Here is a 9,684-nt window from a genome sequence, read left to right as displayed (position 1 = left end):
GATAGATAGATAGATAGATAGATAGATAGATAGATAGATAGATAGATAGATAGATAGATAGATAGAAGAAGCAGAGAGCAAGGCAAGCAGAAATTGTGGTTTAAGAATTGGCAGAACATCAGGAAGGCACAATTGGTTGTAGGAAAACTTATTGGGACAAAGACACAGAGAACAAATGAAGCTGGTAAAATAAGCCAGTGGAAACAACATAGTGATGAGAAAGTTAAACTTCAAGCAAAGCGAAATATTCTAATCTTTTCTCCTCCGAGGGCGTTTTTTTGGAAGCCTCTATCATCGGTCTGGGCAGGACTCATTTGTCCTTCTATCCCTCCCATCTCTCCTCCTTCCTTCTGTCTTAGTTCACCACACACCACAGCTGAGTGCAACTAGTGCCACACTATAACTACAGGTTGAGCAGTGGGTGAAGGAAAGGGAGGCAGAGGAAGAAGAAGAGTGACTGCTGCACACCTGATGTACTGGAGTTTGAAAAAGTGACTGTGCAGCATAAAAGGGTGAGCTGAGGGTAAAATATCTTCAACATTTTTGATAAATGTGGCTAAGCTTTGATGTGCATGGGAGATAAAAGGGGTTTTGTTTATTTTTTATTTCATTTGTTTTTAATCCAACTTAGTAAAGGCTGCTATTTGTATTCCACTGTGCAAATTATTCTTGCATTAGGAATCAAAATGTTGAATGTTTTTTGAGTGCTTTGCTTTTCCAAAATCAGTTTGGTTTCAGCATGAATCATAATGTGAGCCGAGATAAAGAGACTCATTGGGAGCCAGTGCATAAGGGTGGATACAGTTGTGCACATGCATTTGATTAATTTTACGTTTGCTTTGATTTCAATTTCTGAGAGGGCTCCAGGAGTGAGGTATTGTTCAGCTGTATTATCAGTGGACACTCACTTAGGGACAGACAAACCAAAGACTCAGGACCTCATCTGGACAAAATATGGGCTGTCTACAGGTTTTGTTGTCACATTCAGAGTAGTGGTTTCCAGCTAGAAAAGATTTGTATTTCCAGAAGGAATTGCATGTTTTGACACAGACAAGAAGCAGAAATCAGCTGTAGAAGATTGACAGACTTTTTTTTTTCAATATAGATGTTGCAAGAAGGCACGTTTTCAAATCTGTGTTCAAATACTGTAGTATGATGTGGCTGCACTAATCATTCTGCTCATACCTGTAGTGATACTGTAAACCCTTGGCTTCAAAATGCACTGTTTTTTTCTTTTTCTTTTTCTTAGATTTATCTGTCAATTGTAGCCCTGCAGCATTCAGCTGGCACTTAATAGAAAAAAAAAAAGATTTCCAGGGTGTGGCTGCTCACCATGTGTCAGTCCTGTGGAAAAATAGGCAGAGAGCTCCAATGCTTCTGCAAATTCATCTCTCAATTGATATGTTCCAATCTACCAAGTTGTCTTCCTCATCTCTTCACCTGCAAAACTTGCGCCTGCCCTGTCATGCCAATCTTCTGCTTTGTGCCAGCCTAACTACAGCATTCAGTTTAAAAGTGGAAAATCATACCTGCTCCTGCCAGGTGTGGCATTCCCCCTGTGTAATAGCAGCGCTGTATTTTGCCAGGTGTGCCATCAGCTTGTCTGAGTGTAGGAGACATGGATTCTGCACTGCACGTGTGTGTCCTGGCCTGTTTGAGGGTTTTGTTTGATCAATGCACAATATAAACTGAGCAGTTGCACATGCTGATATGATCTTTTTATTGGCACAACGTGTTCACATCTTAGACTTTTCTGCCAAATAAGTGTTGTGTTCAATATAATTAGCTAAGGTTACTACATTCCACCTCCGAGGCGAAAGGAAGTGTGTGGGTTCGCTTTGAGTCAGACTAAGCAGTAGTAAGGCAATAAACCTTGGTTTATTTCTTGCAAAATGTATGTGAATGAATTTAATGTGTTTGCTTCGTACATTGGTGCCATATATTATCCATCAATTTAAACTAAATTGATTGGACAGAGAGTAGGGGACACAATTCCAGGAGCCAGCGATTAAAATCTTGTTTCCACTATCAAGGGACTAATACTCGGTATTCCTTTAAAATGTTTTATTGGCAAATTGATTGATTTATGAGATTGGATGCAACAGGACATCAGGAATGCAGATGTACAGATGCAGAACTGCAGAGTCCGCTGAGAACAATATAATATGCATGTGGAGTTTGACAGAAACTGAAAACGCTGGCGATCTAAAACAGAAAAGCTAACGATTGTCATTCACAGCCAAAGACATTAAACGTCAGCCAAATAAAAGGATGTGTCAGTGGTGCAAAGACGTGAAAAACATTTTTTGTCCTGCTTTCTGACAACTTTTTTGGCCTGGTGTACAACGCTTGAGCCGTCCAATAAATTCTGCAGCAATGAAATCCATATCTGAAGACTTTTTAGCCTACATTTCTCCCCTTCTTCCTGCTTTGCTCCTTTAATCAAAACCATATATGAATGTTGTCCCTGACTGAGACTGACTGGCAAAGCTATAATATTATTGGTCAATTAAACATTCTAACCTGTTATTTTGGTCATATTTCTTAAACAAGTATTTTAGATTTGGTTTCTTTGTAGCTTTATGCATTTCTTTTTATTTAACTAAATTTCCTCTGTCTTTTCTCTTTGCGTCTCTTCTTTCTGGAACCTAAAACACAACTAAAATATGTACTATGTTCTTCCATATTAAAGAGGTACTGTAACAAACTGTTGGCAGACTGCACATTTGAACCTGAAGTGTTTATTAAAAAAAGGCAGGTTGGCTGTTGAAAATAGACATGCCCACTTTTGTATCTATGTGTTCATGCAGAGATGTATGCACAGAGTAAGATACTTTATTTTTTTAAGAGAAAAACTCATGCAAGCCCTCACCTGCTCCTCAATGCGTGTGCAAGTGCAGACATTATGATATTCCAGAGAGTTGGTTTTAATTAAGGTTGAGGCAAAGTGGAAATATGTGGTTATGTACTGCAAGCAGACAACATTTAAGAAAAATCTTACCGGTAAGTTCTTTCTGAAGCATGTAATGTGCCTGGTTAAAGATGGCTACAGTATAACATCATCAGGAGAGTTTTGTTCAAAGTTAGCAAAATCATTACACCTGAATACCTGAATCCCTGAATGAAAATCTAATTTGTTGAAACAGATCATTTGCATCTTGAAAGTTTGTATAAGGAGCCAGTTTCCCCATGATAATTAAATTAAATGAAAATAATTGTTCTAACTCCACCAAAATTATACTACCTACAGCATAGAAGTCATTGATCTTATGTAACAACTCTTCTAGAAGCTCTGCCTGGTTTGCTTTTTGAATGCTCTGTTCAAACTGATTTGAATATTAGTTAAAACTAGGTTGATGTGAAATCAACAATCAAAATCAAATCAGCTTGTTTATAATGCCTCACATCTCAGCAAATGCAATCTCAAGGCACTTTGCAAAGTAAAATGAATCAAAGGATGCAGACAGATTGGTAAGAAGTTGCTGTTTTTTCTAAGTAAATTCACCAGATTGAGTCATTGACTTGCAGCCTTCATTCCTCCAGGATAATCTGAACAACTTCAGAGTTTGCCAGGTTGTCGCACATATCTACATTAGATTTAAATTTAAACTCTGACCATGTCATTATAACAAATCAGATATGATTTAAACCATATTTGGTTGCTCTGTGTGTTTAGGGTCTTTGCACTCCTGAAAAGTGAATTGCTATACTTGCCTCAAGCCTAAAGTCTTTCAGTTTTCAGTTCTTTCCACAGATTCCTGATTCAGGTCTGGACTTTGACTTGGCCATTCTAACACCTGAATATGTTTATTTGTGAACCATTCCATTGTATATGATAATTATATATATATATATATATATATATATATATATATATATATATATATTGTCTCATTGTCTTGTTGGAAGATCCAACAGGTTTTCTCCTAGAATGGCCCTATATTTGTTCCCTTCCATCTTCCTATCTATTTTACCCCGCTTCCGTGTCCCTGCTGAAGAAAAGCAGGCCCAAACCATGATACTGCCACCACTATGTTTGACAATGTGGGTGGTGTTTTTCGGGGTGATGAGCTGTGTTGCTTTTACTCCAAACATAACGTTTTGCATTGTTGCCAGAAAGCTCTGTTTGGGTGCCATGTGACCAGAGCCCCTTCTTACTGTTTGCTGTGTCTCCTAGGTGTCTTGTGGTAAACTTTAAACAAAATTTTAATGGATATCTTTAAGGAATTGCTTACTTCCTTAAAGGCCAGATTTGTGCAGTATATAACTGATTGGACTATGGACAGAGTCTCCCACCTCTGCAGTTTATCCAGAGTGATCATGGGCCGTTTTGCTGCATCTCTGATTTTCCTGTTTCAGCTGAAGGTTTAGAGGGTCGGATGGGTTTCATAGATATGCAGTGGTCTGATATGATGTGGTCCTTCAATTTCAGTATAATCACTTGCCCTGTGCTGCTTTGGATTTTTAAAGCTTGGGAAATCTTTTTGTATTCAAATCTGGCTTTAAACTTCTCTGCAGCAGTATGTCAGACCTGCCTGGTGTCTTCCTTGTTCATGATGCTCTCTGCACTTTTAAAGGGACCTCTGAGACTACCACAGTGCAGGTGCATTGTTTACGGTGCATTCTATTAATCATCATCAGTCATTTAGATCAACATTGGATCATTCAGAGATCCTCACTGAACTTCTGGAGAGATTTTGCTGCACTGAAAGTAAAGGGGCCAATTAATTAAGTTTTTTATTTCATAAAAAAATTAAATATCCAATAAATATCATCCCACAACATGATTTTGCCTCGCTTGTTGTTAATCCTTAACAAAAATTTAAAATTTTTATCTTTATGTTTGATGCCTGAAATGTGCCAAAAAGGTCAAAGAGTTCAAGGGTCATACTTTCACAAGGAAATGTAAGTATGAATACTTTTTTTAGCTACTAAGTATATCATCCAAATTTTGATTTTCAAGACACAAAAGCTATCGGTTTTAGCTCCAGAACCAGGCTCTTTAGCGCCCTCCATTGCGAATCACTGGAGCTTTTTCAAAACAAACAAAATGGATACCGGTAGATAGATTTTTGTTTGTTTCTTTCTTTTAATATAGCGTGTAGGATGACAAAAAATATTTTTTAATATTTTCCTTTGCTGTAAATATTTCTATAATAATGGATTCAAGCAAACATTTCTACCAACAAAGATTTGCGTTGGTGCCTGCAGTACGCGTTTCAGCGCTGCATGATGCCAGGCAGGTGCCTGTTGTAAACAAAGCAGTGGTGTACTGTAATTAAATTATATTTATTTACTTTCATTTGAATAGCCTACTTACCTTATCAAAAGGCTGCTTTTACAGGCTAATTGTATTGCACTGTTGCCCAAATAAGGGGGAAAAAGAGGACTGTATTACTGTATATCTGTGGTTAGAAGAGAAATACATTTTTATATTCACAAGGAGTTTTGAAATTGCAGGATTCCTATTATGCATATTCCATTTTTTTCCTCCAAATCCTCAAAATAAAAATAACACAAAAAAATCTGATTTCTTTATTGTATTTCTATAAGTCCATCGATTTAAAAAATACTGTAATGGAAATTAAACTGAAAGCAACAAATATTGTAAAGCAGATTAGTTACATGGTGTGTCATTTTCTCCAGGATGCAGTTCAGGGAAAATAAACATTTAATTATGAATGTTTATTTTGTATTTAAGCCTACTTAGTCATTTTGATAGTGGGCTAATATACACTTAGATCTCTTAGAATGGTTATATAATACTTTCAAATTTTTGCGGCTCTTGACAGATCTGTTTTGTTTTTTTTTTGTTTTTTTTTTTGTTCAATATGGCTCTTTGAACATTTTGGCTCAGCAACCCTTACTGCAGCCCAACAAACCTGATTCAGACTCCCAGTCAGATTATAATGACTCGCAACTGGAATATTATGCAAGACTGCGAAGCAGCTGTTATGTGAATACACAAAACAACGATCCATACAGCACATAATAATGAAAATATATGTAAAGCAAGGCGACAACCACTTTTACATGCAAACCCCTACGACCTAATCCGTCAGTGGTTGTTTCCTCAAATCCATGACGCTTGAAAGTCCTCGAGCAGGTTGGGGTGGAGATAAAACATAAACACAAATTCTTATTATTTCATATATTTATATATTTATAATTAAGACACAGAAGTATTAATGAGTTTCACAGATGTTTTGCTCGAAGTGAGCTATTTTTTCCCCTAGACAGATGGATCAGAGAGAATTTATGATTTGGTATTTTTGCTCTAGGACATCCTGAGTAGGAGCAGAACAAGCTCACACAGTTTCTTGTACCACAAGAGTTATACCTGCACCATTCAAAAAAATGGTTCGGATAGCTAATCCGGCCAGAACATCTGCCAAGCTTATTAAAGGGAGACCTGCTTATATTTCAGAATTATTTATTAGTAGTAAAGGTATAGAATTCAAAACTGTTTTTATGTTTTGTTTTTTCTCTATTTGTTTTTATATTTTTTGTTTGAGATGTTTTGTCTAAGAGAATATCTTGGAACTGAGGCACTGTTTTTGGCCTCTCATTTCCTTTTTTCACCAACAGTGTGGTTAATAACAATAAAGCAAAAGAAAATCCTCCTTTGAAAATAAAGCTGAATATTCTTTAATCTAACTGGGAGTGTGGTTACCAAGCAGATACAGGACGATGAATCAGAGGAAATTGGCGTTATTTCATTTTCTTGCTATGTTCTGTGCCTTCAGATAGAATGTCTTGCCACTGTTATTTTGGGTAAAAGAAGAATAATACTTTTCTAAAAGACACAAATACTTAAAAGCAGTATGCAATGATAGTGCCACTTTTTAACATGGTAGCATGGCAGTGACAAATATTGCTTTTGTCCCAAGCCATGTGTGAATTTGCATTTGAGTGCCTACATGTGTGGATTTGTGGTCACACATGTGTGTCTACATAGATGGATTTTGTCACACTACTTAGACTCCTGAACTTTTTGTGGTCTCAGCCCTGTGGTCTCATTGACTTGGTGCATTCAGACATTGTATATGCACACATAGAAAAACACACACACCCACACAAACAGAGATGAATCAGAGCACCTCGAGGTGATTCCCAAAGTTGTGGCGCGAAGTGTGACAAAAAACCACACAGTTGTACATTCCCAGACTCTGAGAATGGGATCCCATTTGCAAAATGAAACAGTTGCAAAACGAAGGATATGGAAGGAGGGGGGGTGTGCCTGTCTGATTACATCTATGTGTTTATCTGCATCTGCACATAAATCTCATCCATGCATCTGATGCTATTTTAAGGTCTGTGGAAAGGAACACTCATCTCTGATTGGGTTTTTTTTTATGAGACTGAGTGTTCTTTGGTAAGCTCCCATACTTCGGCACTTGAGGCTGTCTAAATTATTTATACCACATGCTAATTCTAGCTAAAATTTAATTTCTAAATGCTAGACTAATCATAATGACTGGCTCCCAACTTGCAGGTTTAAAGGGGATTTCCTTCAAGCTTCACTGGTAGTTCACGGCTGTATTCACTACCGCTTCAACCTGTCCAACTTATAATTATTATACACACAATCAGATGATGGTAAAGACACATGCTTCATACAGCTGGTGTTAAAGGTCTGACTTCACCTTGAAACCAAACAAAACTTTGTCAGCTGGTAAAATTGCATATAAATGCAAGACTGATGGAATTGGATGACTTGCTGTTAGTGTTGAAGGAAACTCTCAAAATGAACACTTGGTACACACCTCTTGAGTTTAGTCCTACAGAGTTTGAGTAGTTATGTTGCATTTCTGCTGTTTTCCTAAAGTGCATTGATGCACGTTTTCTCTGAAAACTAACCAGTTTGAAAACTAGTTCCAGAGTGTAAATTTGATGGTCTGCATTGCCGTGTACAAGAGTAAAACTAAATCTTCCCAACTGAGAGGCCCTGGTGCATGTATGACTTAATAGTCACTCTTTTGAAATTCAGTAGTGTTTGTAAGCAAGTGCATGTTATAGAATTTCATAAGAACATGCCGCCTACTTGCTTGTTAAGAGTTATACAACTTTTTAGCATTATACTAGTGTTTCTTAATTAGTAAAGAAGAGTATAAGGGGTGGCAAAAATCAAAATAAGACGAGTAGCATGAATTTCCTTTTGGTTTTCTTACACTGACCCAGCTAAGAGTTTGAAAGGATTTAAATTTGGTAGTTTGCCAACCTCTTTTATCTGCTTCCATGTATTTAGAGGCATCATTGGTTTAACACATAAATTGTTAACTTTGAGGAATTAGAGCCTTTGCAATTAGATATAGAAGGACTTTCCTGCATGATCATCTGACTGTAAACCCTCTGCTTACCCAGAAGGTTGGGATTTCTTATTCAAAAGCATTATCAGACAAATTTGAATATTAGAAACTATTACCAAATGTTCAGTATATATTCCTGCTTTATTTAGGATCTGAGTGATTCAGAAAAGTGTAACAACTAAACCTCTTGAGCCCTCTCAATTATTGTATTGGTATTGTCTCTATGAAGAAATGTATAGATCAGTCTGATTGAAATCTCATTTTATTTCACTCATTATTTCAATAATATGCTACTAATTCAGTTTAACTTTAATTCAGATTTGTTCAATTCACTTTAACTTGCTGCTGTTCATAATCAAATAGATTGGCCTTTAACCAATTCTAGGTAGTTCAGATACTAAATCAGTTTCTGCAATATTACATTTATCTGTCAGGTTTAATTCAACACAGACCAATTTAAAACATATTTTAAGACTCCATAATCTATGCACGTCTACCTATTTGGGTCACTCTGTACAACTCAACGGGTCACAGAGAAACACAGAGACATACTGGATAAACAATCCTACATGCACGCACAAATTCATTTTGCTATGTAGAAAGATACTATACAGCTTGTCACCTTGTAGCCCTCAGTTTAATTCAATGTAATTCAAACAACTACATAATTCCTGAAATATTTGCATTATTTAAATATTAGTCTTAAATTTTGTTACCCTCTTTTTGATAATGATTTCATCATAACTGTAATTCAGCTCGATGAACACAACCTTTCTCTAAAGAAAGAAGTGTATGAGGCTGTTATATAATGAAGATAAAATCAATACTCCTATTTGTATCCGTAGTTGTCAAAAATTACTATTCAAGCCAATACCAGTACCACTACAAATAAATCTAACCCCTGTGTTAAAAACTTAAAAGCCACAAACTGTCAATACGTTAAAAACTATTTAGTCGTGTAAATTGATGACTGCAAAACCGACATCCCAGTACCTAATGGGCTGATCTTTTAGTAAACCTCATCTTCCCAATCCATGTATTCTCAAACGCATTGATGCTAAAAACCTCTACTCTGCCTTGTATTAATAAATCCCATAGTCATTCAGTCCATTCTATAATTTCCATATTAAATGGGTTTATTCTGTCAAAATATATTATATATGGATAGTCTTAACAATGGAATAAATAGAAATATGAACACTGATTTAGATGATGACTATTGAAAGTATTTAAAATGCAAAAACAAAAAAGCCCTGTACACTAATTTTATTATGCAACGTTTATATTTGGAGATTCAGCAGGGATTGGCTGGAGGAAAGAGTAAGCAGTTATGAGTGCACAATACTACCATCTGCTAGCCACATGTATACCCGAC

General features: G+C 36.4%; 1 protein-coding gene across 4 annotated transcripts in view; it reads left to right on the top strand.

Moving 5' to 3' along the window:
- Positions 1 to 9,684, top strand: part of znf469 (zinc finger protein 469) — a 306,945-nt gene that overhangs the window by 223,858 nt on the left and 73,403 nt on the right. The window contains exon 1 of one of the 4 annotated variants that reach the window (XM_015403754.1): positions 398 to 512. The exons of 2 other annotated variants lie outside the window; for them this stretch is intronic. The gene's annotated coding sequence lies outside the window, so the exon portion shown is untranslated. Of the gene's footprint in view, positions 1 to 397; positions 513 to 9,684 lie in introns of those variants that run through there. One more of the 4 variants, XM_015403775.1, reaches the window with a different exon arrangement.

The sequence above is a fragment of the Cyprinodon variegatus genome, unplaced genomic scaffold (genome assembly GCF_000732505.1).
Source record: "Cyprinodon variegatus isolate N-32 unplaced genomic scaffold, C_variegatus-1.0 Scaffold35, whole genome shotgun sequence".
Taxonomy (NCBI): Eukaryota; Metazoa; Chordata; class Actinopteri; order Cyprinodontiformes; family Cyprinodontidae; genus Cyprinodon; species Cyprinodon variegatus.
The sequence above is the reverse complement of the archived record's forward strand: the minus strand, read 5'-3'. Positions and strand labels throughout refer to the sequence as shown.